This window comes from Arvicanthis niloticus, chromosome 6 (genome assembly GCF_011762505.2).
Source record: "Arvicanthis niloticus isolate mArvNil1 chromosome 6, mArvNil1.pat.X, whole genome shotgun sequence".
Lineage (NCBI taxonomy): Eukaryota > Metazoa > Chordata > Mammalia > Rodentia > Muridae > Arvicanthis > Arvicanthis niloticus.
This window is the reverse complement of record NC_047663.1, coordinates 34,105,879-34,117,788: the sequence shown is the minus strand read 5'-3', so window position 1 is coordinate 34,117,788 and position 11,910 is coordinate 34,105,879. Positions and strand designations below refer to the sequence as shown.

Below are 11,910 nucleotides of genomic sequence, written 5' to 3'. Positions count from 1 at the left end.
TTACCACTCTAATGTCCCTTGATAAGCTCGAGCTTTGGCATTTACACAGATGATTCTCTTAGTAAAAGAAGGGCTAAGTTTAGATTACCAAAATGTCAGGCATAGCAGAATTGTTTCTTGAAGTATTAGAGGACCTTATGAGTTAAGTTGGGTTACTTTCAGGCCAGAGCAGTTAAGGATGGGTTGTTTCAACTGTCAAAAGGAAACCTAAAGAGTCTGTGAAGTCCTTTGCTTACATATACTTATTTTTATCAATAACATTAGCATGGCATATTTTAGCTACAGAATACTTAAGAGTTGGCATCACATTTTAAGACTAGCAATGTAAAATGTTAAGTTGTACAAATAGACATTGTTACAACTAAAACAAATGCCCTTCCCCCCAACCCCTCTGAAGTTGGCAAAGTAAATTTCAGAAAAGTAATAGCCAAGTTCATCTTTGCCTCAGTGCCACCATGCCTATTGACTTGAGCCAGACTAATTCTTGGGGATTTCATTTGTTTGAGGTAAGGTCTTACTATGTGGCTGGCCTCAACTTGAAATCTTCCACGTGTGAGGATTATACACAGTTGCCTTATCTAGTTGCTGAAGTTGAGAGGAGAAATTTGTTATGTAAGTTTGCCTTACATCTTCACTTGACATTCCAATACTCTTGTCTGTACCCAGGTCTGTATTCTCCCTGGTTTTAGTGAAAAGCCTTCATCCTCTGTCAAATAAGGCTTTCTTAAAATGTTACTCCCATAGTCAATCTTTAATTATGTTTTACCTTTCCTTATTTATTTTTTTAAGATTTATACATACCAGTACATACTGTCACTGTCTTCAGACATACTGGAAGAGGGCATCAGATCCTATTACAGATAGATGGTTGTGAGCCACCATGTAGCTACTGGGAATTGAACTTAGGAACTCTGGAAAAGCAGTTCTCTTAACCACTGAGCCATCTCTCCAACCCGCCTTTCCTTTTTTTTTTTTTTTTTTTTTTTTTTTTTTTTTTTTTTTTTTTAATCAATGTTACCTTCTGCACCTTTGACATGTGGATGCTAACCTTAGGCTTTGCTGTGGTGGGTCACTTATTTCATACATCTTCCCCATTAGTAGTCGGAACTGCTTCAAAACATACTTTTTTTTTTTCTTTTCTTTTTTTTTTTGAGACAGGGTTTGTCTATGTAGCCTTGGCTGTTCTGGAACTTCAGTTCTATATTAGGCTGGACTCCAGATCAAGATCTGGCTGCCTCTGCTTCCCAAGTGTTGGGATTAAAGATTTGTGCTGCCACTGCCTGGCTAGTGCTTCAAATCTTAATTGTCCTTGTGAGTTCAGCTCAGGTTATTGTTAATCTTTAAAAATCAGCAGGCTGCTGGGCAGTGGTGGCACACGACTTTAGTCCCTGCACTTGGGAGGCAGAGGCAGGTGGATTTCTGAGTTCAAGGCCAGCCTGGTCTGCAGAGTGAGTTCCAGGACAGCCAGGGCTATACAGGGAAACCCTGGTTCAAAACAAACAAACAAACAAAAATCAGGCTAAACAAGCCTTTTGAATTAAAAAAAAATTTTTTTTATGTGCATGCATGTCTCTGTACCACGTGTGTAGTGTCTATGGAGGCCAGAAGCAGGTATAGGGTCACTGGGACTAGAGTTACATCTGAGCCTCCATGTGGATGTAGGAAATCAAACCCAGATAACTCTGGAAGAGTACAGTACTTAAACTGCTGATCCATCTCTAGCACTTGCTAAACACTTAATTGTACTTTTTCCAACATGTATTTTAAAAGATTTATTGTATGTATATGAGTGTTCTGTTTTCATGAACATCAGAAGAGGGAATCAAATTCCATTACATATGGTTGTAATCTACCATGTAGTTCTGGACCATGTAGTTCAGGGACCTGTGGAAGAGCAGCCAGTACTCTTAACGGCTGAGCCATCTCTTCAGCCCCTATTTTAATATTTTTATATGTTAAATGTTCATGCTTTGTGGGATTTTAATAGTTGTATTTTCCAAGAACCAAATGTAATGCTGTATGAAGGTTTAAATTTAACAGGAAATGATAAAGTGGTATAGACATCTTATTTCCTAAGCTATTGATTAACTGAGTAGATGATATATAAAGAATTTTACTCTTAACATTGGGTCACATATCTCAACTGACCTGGTAGCAACAAGCCAGAATTGGTGGTACACACTGTAATCCAAGCCTTCCAATATTCTAGAGCATGAGACAAGAACAACATGAATTCATTAGATCATCATGAGCTAGCTTATACAGTGAAACCCACTAGTAGATGGTTTTAATTTGGCGATATCTGTAATCCCAGCACTAGGAAGCTAAGGCAAGGCAGACGGCTACACGGGTATTTGGCTTTTATTTTTTGAGACAGTTTATTACTGTAACTCTGTAGACCAGGCTGGCTGGCCTTGAACTCAAGAGATCTGCCTGCCTCTGCCTCCGCAGGGCTGGGACCAAAAGCATGTTCCACCAGTGACAGCTTATTTTTAAGAAATTGAGGACATTGTTTAAAAGCTAAGTAGATCTATTAAGTCTCATTTTCCCACAGGTTTGATTATTACAGAGGAAGCCTAAATTCAGCCTTGTGAATTTAGTGGCCCTTCCTCAGAATCCTTGCAGATTCCTCAGTATTTTCTTTTTGTTGGACTTGAATAGATATCTTCATAGCAATTCATACATTAAACATATAAGGCTATATTGGGGTTGGAAAACACATTACTTCAGGATCCTGGCCCTAGTCTTCAGGCTAATAGAACAAGAACAAACTTAGGCAATTAACTTGAAGCCACACAACTCAGAATACAGATATTTAACTCTTTCATACTTAAATTTCCACAGCAGCCCATTCCTTAAACACTCTTGATCTGACTGGAAAGATAGCTCAGTGGTCAAGAGCACTTACTGCCCTTCCAGAGGACCTACATCTGCCTGTAACTCCACTTCCAGGAGATCTGAGACCCTCTTATGGCATACACATAAAAGCAAAGCTTTAAACAAATGCAGGTGAAAGCACAACTAAGTACCAGGCATAGTGTGGCAGTAGATGAGATGTGGCTCTGAGCTGAGCCCCAGGACAGGCTAGTCCACATTGTGAAGTTCAGGAGAGCTGGAGCTTACACAGGGAGCCTCTAAAGTAAATCACTGTCCCTGGATTACGTAATAGCTGAGGAATTTTTTGAGCTATGCCATTTCTGCTTTTTGCCTGTTTAATTATGTCACATGCATTCATTAAATGCATTTTCTTTAGATTACTCTAGTTTTCATGTGTATTTGCCCTTTGCCAGCTATGTAGCTTTAGGAGGCCTGTTTTGGGTGTCCCTTTAAAATATTTTTTTATGTATGTCAATGTTTTGCCCCTATGCATGTATGTGTGTCACATGCATGCTTGTTGGAATCCCAGGAACTGCTGGTGGTTCTGTCTTAGATAGTTTTGAGTAAGACCTATTTTTAAATTTTCATTTCTTCCAAGGTACCCAGTTACATCAGTATACACACCAAAGTAAATATGAGATATATTTGCAAAATCTGAGGCAAATGGCGTGCTTAGTTTAGATCTGAGATGCATGTTTCCTCTGGTCAGAATGGGCTTATTTCCAAAGTAGTAGCCTCAGGTTCATGTTCTTGTTATCTTTTTAATAGGAAAATGGATAGGATGGGTAAATGATGTTCCTGTGGTGGTTTTTTTGTTTTGATTCTAGACAGGGTATCACAACACAGTTTAAGTCTGGCTTTAAACTCCAATCTACCTACATCTATTTTCTAAATGCTAGGAATATAAGACATGCACAGTCAAATGGATTTAATGGTTCTTAAAAGTAATGACTAGCTTTTATTTATTTATTTCTCATTTAATTTTTTCATTTAAATGCTGTCTAACTTCATTTTGGAGTTTGAAGAAAAACTCTCAGAAATGTTAAAGATGGTAGGGCCAAAACATTAATCCAGGTCTTCTGCTTATGACAAGCCCTACCTCTCTCTAGCTCCTTCTTCCTCTTTCCCTCCCAGTCTCCTCCCTTCCAATTGGGAATTTCTTCAGAAGTAACTAAATACCACCTGTAATATCTATTCAATGCCACCAGGGTGTCCCATGGTGCTGTCTGATCTGTGTTCTCAACCCTGGCCTTGGCCCAGAGCCCAGCTCCAAGACAGTGAAATGCTTGACTTCCTGGATTTACAGTGTGCAGTGTACAGACAGCTCAGCTCAGGAAAACCTTTGCCCTTTTTTTGGCCCCATGGAAGGACAACAGGTCATTCAGAGGTTGGACTTAGCCAGCCAGCCATTCAGTAACTAGGCAGCAGCCCTATAAAAGCAGTAGGAGCCAGAGAACCTGCCAATGGTAAATACCAAAAGATCCCTACTTGTTGTTTTTGATTTTGTGATAGGGTCTTCTGCTGTCTAGCCTGATCTCAAATTTGCTATGTAGTTGAAAATGACTTTTGATCTTTCTGCTTCCTCCCCTCAAGTGCTAGAATTACAGTGACTAGAGACTACCACACCTGGTTTGCCTGGTGCTGGGAGTGGAACCAGGACTCTTAGACATTCTACCAGCTGAGCTAATCCTCATCTTCTACATTGGCTGAGTATACACTAAAGTTTACATTAGTAAATAGAGCTACAAAAGCAAACCCAAGGTGGTGTTTATTTTTTTTTAATTGTTTTTTGTTTTGTTTTGAGACAGGGCTTCTCTGTGTAGCCCTGGCTTTCCTGGACCTAGCTCTGTAGATCAGTCTGGCCTCTTAAGTTACAAAGATCTGCCTGCCTCTGCAAATGCTGGGATTGGAAGTCTGTGCCACCATTGCCCATCCCAAAATTGAATTACCATTTGAGATAGGTGAGTTTTTAAGTTGGTATGTTGAACTTGCCAATTTTCAGTATTCAGTCAAAATGCTTGCATTCTACAGCCTACAATTGATTATAATTCATGTCTACTGGGAAGGTTGTCCTTGAGATGCCCTGACTAGCCTTTCAAATGTTCAATGCATTTTTCTATTTTGGAATTCTGATCATGGCCTGATTGGGGACTATGTCTAAACAATTTCTTTTTAAATGATACCTCGAGGGCTAGGTGACTCTTCAAGCTGCTGGGAGAGACTGTATGAGTATACTGCTGTTGTGAAATGCTGGATTTAAGATGTCACTTTCCCTTCTTGAGTTCCCTTAATGTGTTTCCACCCCAGAACACTTACATTGTTTTGGTTTTGTTTTAAATTTTTATTTGATTTTATGTGTCTGGATATTTTGCCTGCTTGTGTGTCTACACTGTGTGAGTGCCTGGTGCCTGAAGAGACCAGAAGGGTGTCTCATATTTCCTGCAACTGGGTTTGTAGACAGTTGTGAGCAAGATATAGGTTCTGGGAATTGAACCTCAGTCCTCTGAAGAGCACCCATTACTCTTAACTGCTGAGCCATCTCTCCAGCCCATTTTAAAGTTTTTATTACATTATATGTATATGTACCATAGTGTGTGGAAAGTCAGAGTACAACTTAGTGGGAGTTTTCTCTATTTTTAATGAGAGCCATAGGGATCAGACTCATGCTGTCACACAACAGTACCTTTACCTACTGAGCCTCCCCCCTTTTTTCAGTTCTGGGGATCAAGCAAAATTCCTTATCTATGCTAAATAAGTGTTGGGTCTCTCCCAGCTATGACCCTCCCATATTACCACTGGTTTAGCTTGAATTTTCACAGTTGTTCTCTGATGAGATTAGTCATATAAGATCATATGGATTGTAGTGCTTTTTTTAAAGACTGGGTCTATGTCTGTCCTGGAACTCACTATGTAGACCAGGCTGGCTTCAGACTCACAGAGATCTCCCTGCCTTTGCTTCCTAAGTGCTGGGATTAAATGCATGTGCTACTATGCCTGGCTTACATAGAGGTTTTAAGAGAGCAGAGTAACTGTTTCATTGAAATAAAATTGTGTATTGAACATATATAGGGGCTTTCTCAGGTGTTAGCATTAGTTTTATTAAGTATACCTATGTAGGTGGTCATAGACCAATTTCTCCAAGTTACCAATTCTAATGCATAAGTATCACTAAGGCATGTTTTCCATTCCAAACTATATGTAGTTTAATAAATTTGTCTGAAATAATTTTCATATAAGGAACATAGCTACATTGTGACATTCTTGTCTAAAATGAATACCAAAAAAGCAGAAATAATGTGTATTACAAAGCTAGCAGTGAGCTTTTATACATAATGTACAGGAAGCATTTGCACTGCCTTGGGTTGACTACTATCTATTCCCTGTGCTTTTAGTGCTGAATGAAATTGGGGAGAAAGGTGGGAAGGAAAAGGAAGTTAGGGAAAGAGGAAACAGCTGTAAGGTAAGGAAGGCCTTACATAGATTATAAAACAAAAGCAGAGGGCTAGATCAGGCCCTGAGAGTAGATACCTAATTAACTTCTGTCAATTGAGTAGAGCCTTGTATACTTTGAGACAATAGTTATTTCAAAAGAAATAGCTAGTCTTCTCTGTACCATAGTAACTAGTTCATTGAGTCAAAAGCTATTCTGCCTTCCTAAAATTTCTTCAGACTGAGCAGAGAGCCTGTTGCCAGTGTGCACACAAACTAAGGATCAAATATTTTGACAACAGCAGGTACATATTTACAATTTAAAGAGTAAATGGGGGTGGATGCTGAGTACAGCTTCTGTCACTGTGTAGTAATAGCTACTGCACCTGCCCTTTCATATTATTTATGACTGAACTGCATAACAAAATGTAGTAGCTTATAGTTCAGAGACTCATGGTCAAACATTTTTTTTAACACTTATTTTTATGAGTGCTCTATCTGCATGTATGCCTGCATACCAGAAGAGGGCATCAGATCCCAGTGTAGATGGTTATGAGCTACCATGTATTTCCTGGGAACTGAACTCAGGACCTCTGGAAAAACAATGCTCTTAACCACTGAGGTGCCTCTCCAGCCCCAGCAACATTCTTAATAGAGTTAATTCCCACTTCTGGGAGCTGAGACAGATCTTAGGTTTACCTGGCCTTCTGTTGCCCTTGGTTGCCTTGTTTTCTAGATCAGAATAGCTTTTTCAGATCCTAATCTGACTAGTCTTCTGATGTCACATCAGACTTAGGTTGTCAACGTTCACTTCTTTAACCCAGAGAGAGAACTTGCATAGGTTCCTCAACACTGGTTTCATGATTCCCTGGTTCTTTCATGACCAAAAGTTGAGGGACAACCCATCTCAGCAGACTGAAAATCTAATTGGCCCAGTAGAAGAGAAACTGAAGAGAACAGTTGAAGAAAAGGTTGTTCACTAAAAAGCTTGGTTTTGTTCCACTTTTATAGAAACATTTGGAGAGGCATTACAATTAGTAAAAATCTTTATATGTGAATAGCATTTTTTATATTGATGGCAAAATACTGATTAATTTCACTTTATTGGTATATTTGGTGTAGAATCAATAGCCACTGAGAAGCAACTTTGAAGGTTTTGATGACAACTGGGCTAAGCTTTGTGGTTTAATCAGTTCCACCAGTTTGTAGGACTGTTAAGTCATCCATTGCTTTAGGGATCTAGGGCATCTAAGGGCAGTGAGGAACAGGTGTCCAAAGGAGAAATGTTGGTGCCTGAATGTGTCTTCCAGATGTATTGAATTTCACTTAGTGTATTTTTGACCTGTCTTAGTTTCTTTCCTGCTGTGGCCTATGCTATTTTGCTTGTGTTCAGTATTCCTTTTTGCTTACTATTGCTTACTAAGGATTAAATCTAGGGCTTGTTACATGCTAGGCAAGTGCTCTTTTTTGGGTGGTGGGTGGTTTTTTTTTTTTTCATCCGAGACAGGGTTTCTCTGTGTAGCCCCAGCTGTCCTAGAACTCACTCTGTAGACTATGCTGGCCTCAAACAGCGATTCACCTGCCTCTGCCTCCCAAGTGCTTGTATCAAAGGGGTGCACAACCACTGCCTGGCTTGAGAAGAGCTCTACCACTGAGTTCTATTCCCAGTCCTTATTTGTTGGACATTGTATCAGCCAAAAATAAAATGAAAGCTAGCATTTTGACATAAATGCTTTATTGGTGAAACTGATGGGTGTAATGTTGACTTTTGACAGTCAAAAAGTTAAGGTGATGTGTTTCTGTGACCTTAGACTCAGTTTTTGAAGTCTTGGGTTATGACCTTTGTAAAAAATGTGTTTTAATCAAGTTCTCTCAAATATGAGCTGGACTCTACTAGACATGTGAGTAGATTTGTTCCCTGTGACTATCCCAGCTGTCAAGGAACTTAAGTAGTATTCAGGAATAAAGACATCTTTCCAGTGGTTATCCAGCAGAAGGGCAGGAGAATACTTCTGCTGTCCTTCCAGGCAAGCCTTCCCTTTTTTTTTCTGGCAGGGGTACGCTTTCTCCCATGGTCATTGAGGCTGATGTTGAGGTGTGACTTTTTTTTTTTTTTTTTTTTTTTTTTTTTTTGGTTTTTTAGAGACAGGGTTTCTCTGTGTAGCCCTGGCTGTCCTGGAACTCACTCTGTAGACCAGGCTGGCCTCGACCTCAGAAATCCACCTGCCTCTGCCTCCCAAGTGCTGGGATTAAAGGTGTGTGCCACCACCGCCCGGCCCGAGGTGTGACAATTCTTTATGGCCAGCACTTTTTGATACTCCCTCTACCCCTCAAGCAGCTCTAGTTGAGCTGTACTTACTCTGTAACCTAGGTTAGTCTCACACTCAACAATACTCTTTTTCTTGCCTCCCAAGTAGAGCAATTGTAGGCCTGTGCCACCACTCTAGACAAATCTGGTTGATTGTTATTTGGGGTGTTTGTTTTGCTTGGTGTGTAGTACTACATGTGTATGCATATGTGCTTCAGCACACACAGGATACTCCCTAACTTGACAATTTGAAGTTGTTTTCTTTTTGTTTCTTTTTTCTTTTCTTTCTTTCTTTCTTTTTTTTCTCTATCAAGATGATGAGAGAGAACCTGCCCTTTTCAGAGTAAGTTGGAGGACTGATGAATTGGCTCAGAGTCTGCATGCTGAGTTTTCAGGCCCAAACTTAACCACTGAATCAGTAAATATTTACCTAGCACCTGTCACATTTAGGAGTATTCTAGGAATTTTCTACATACATTTTTCATTTAGTCTAGAGGTTGCTCTTGTGGGATAGGTATTTTGTTCTCATTGTCTAGAACTGGGTGGGTGACAGGTTATACAGCTTTAGGTGAAAGGGAAATCTGAACAGGGTGAATTTGGAAGCTGACTTGTTTATTATGGATGCAGATACAATTGTTGGTTTGTTTGTGTAGACACTGAAAAGTTCAGGTACTTAATCTGAAAGTAATCCATTGATCCATTCACTAGAAGCTGACTTTAATAATGTACTATAGGCAGTCATTTGTTATCTTGACTGGACTTCAGTATAAGGTCTGTGGAAACAGGACTTTGAAGGAGGACTCATTTGTTTATGTTTAAAATATTCTCTTAAAGGTAGAAACTCCCATTCTAAGGATGGATTCCTTGATCCTGCTTGGTTTGATTATATTCCTGTAATAGTTGAATCTGGTTGTTTTTGAGTACATGTTCCAAACTTTAAGACACTTTTACTTAATGAAAAATATCTAATATTTAAATGTATTAAATTCATAAAAATGTTGGAACTGAAGAGATGGCTGAGATGGCTCAGTGATTAAGAGTACATACTGCTCTTGCAAAGGACCTAGATTCAGTTCCCAGCACTCACATGGCAGCTCACAACTGCTTGTAACTCCAGTCCCAGGGGATTCAACACTGTCTTCTGACCTCCTTGGGAATCTGCTTTACACACACACACACACCATAATTAAAAGTACAACTTAAACTTTTAAAAGATGGTTAATTTATTTTTAAGGCAAGGTTTTTAGGGAACAATCAGGAATTTTGATTTTATCTTATGGATAGAGATGTAATTAGCCATTTCCCCTAAAATCCTAGCTCTTCTGTATGACAGCCTGTTTTCACTTGACCTCTACTTCCTGTTTTTGGGGAAAACACTACTGAGAGGTACTATGAGAAAAACTGCTGGGGAAGGGGTTTCTAGATCCCAAAATAAGAAATCCCACAATATCACCATAAGAATCATATTAAGTACTACTTTTTATAATCCTGAAGCTTCATTTTGATTACAGTTTGAAAGAGCAGCTAAAGAGAAGCAGCTATACATTGGAGGAGAGAGCAAACATGCATAGAGACCTTGAAGATGAATCTTCTAAGTCAGGGAAGAAGCAGAGAATTGTATTGAATCAAATACAAGAACATACTATGTCCAAGGTCAGAGCAAGAACATATTTTGTCTTGTTCCTTGGGTTTGCAACTTAGTTCTGTCCTCCTTAGTTTACATGTATATGTAAACATACGCTTCCTGAAACATCAAATGAGATGGACAGACACCGGGACATGTAGCAGTTTAGCTCAGGGGTATATCAGGAACTCATTTTCTGTCCCCCCACCCCACCCCACCCCTCCGTCTTAGTTCTCTGGTGGTTACTGCTATTGATCCATCCAAACTAGTGGAAGATTTCTTTATACCCAAGTTCTTCAGCAGTATCTTAATGGGAAGTCAGCTCTAAAAGGAACCAGACCATCATTTCCTGGCCCTTTTATTCTGGTGACTGATGGAAGAGTGGGAGGGAAACATATATGTTTAATGGTTGGAAAAACATCAAATTACCATATCTCTTAAGTTTCTATTCCCATAGAATTTTGCAACTGCTGTTTGGAGATATATATATATATATATATATATATATATATATATATATATATATATATATGTATGTATGTTGATATGTCTTTTATTAGCACTGTCTGGATCGGATAAGAGTCAGTTTGAAATATGTTGAAGTCCTGAAGTAATGTGCCCATCTGAGGAGTTCTTTTTTTTTTTTTTTTTAAAGAAAACATTTTATAAAAATATCATAGATGGAGCCTGCCCCCTCACTTCCCCACTACAGATTCCTTGGACTAGATACATGTTTAATAATAGCTTGTCTCTGATATTCACAGTAGTTACTTCTATGTGAGGAAAGGATAGAAAACATTCAAGACATCATACGGGCTTACGATCTACAGATTCCAACCACTAACAGTGGCTGACTCCTACACAGAAGACTGTGAACTGCAAACAGGCTGGGGTCACCTCAGTGACATCTGACGATGTCCAACCAGAAGTCTGACTTGTGTGTGTGCGCTGCGGGAATTGAAGAATGTACTAAAAGACTAAAATATTTCGTCTCTACTTTCTCATTTGTTTTTATTGTTTGTTTTTAATCCTGGCGGGAGAGGGGTTTTCAAAATTTCCTATATCAAATGAAAGGGAAGGATGGGGAAGCACGGTCTCGTCACCCAAGAATAACCCAGTAATGACATCTGAACGCGTGGGAAGTGTTTCCCTCCATACTAGGAGGATCTAAGGCTGTACCCTAGTGGAATTCCCTGCTCAAATTGGAAGATCACGCAAAGGGCGATGGCGATATCATAGCAAGAGCGATGAGGGCTTAGCTGTTTTAGGAATGAAAATACCCGAGGGTAGGGGACACTCGAAGCTAGTTAGCATCCTGTAGTTCGTACGTGGAAGCTTTGATGAGCTTGACCAACTGAAGAGCCAGGTGACCAACCGGAGCTCTGACTGCCGCTGGGGGTATGAGAGGGATGCGACGCCGCTGGGCACCAAGTCAGAGTCACGAGAGGCAGCCCAGCTGTGCCCAGCGGGCCAGCGCCAGACCCTGGCGTCCTCCATCTTCTCTCCTGAGCTCCCCCTGCTCCAGCTGCCTGAGCCACGGACCGCAGCATCACACACCCCCGCGGGGGGGGACGCCGCGCCCCATCCCCGCCCCCGGCCCCACCCCAGCCCCCGCGCGGGCGCCCTGACCCCACCGCCCGCGGGCACTGGCTGAGCTCCGAGGCGGCGCGCC

General features: G+C 40.4%; 1 long non-coding RNA gene across 2 annotated transcripts; it reads left to right on the top strand.

Annotated features, from left to right (window-relative positions):
- The first annotated feature begins 1,445 nt into the window (after positions 1–1,445).
- On the top strand, positions 1,446–11,238 carry LOC143442711 (uncharacterized). Of its 2 annotated transcripts, XR_013111115.1 has the most exons (4): positions 1,446–4,343; positions 4,471–4,838; positions 10,126–10,267; positions 11,003–11,238. It is a non-coding gene; the product is annotated as an uncharacterized LOC143442711 (long non-coding RNA). The 2 variants fall into 2 exon arrangements; XR_013111113.1 differs by having other exon boundaries at positions 1,459–4,838.
- The last annotated feature ends 672 nt before the right edge of the window (positions 11,239–11,910 follow it).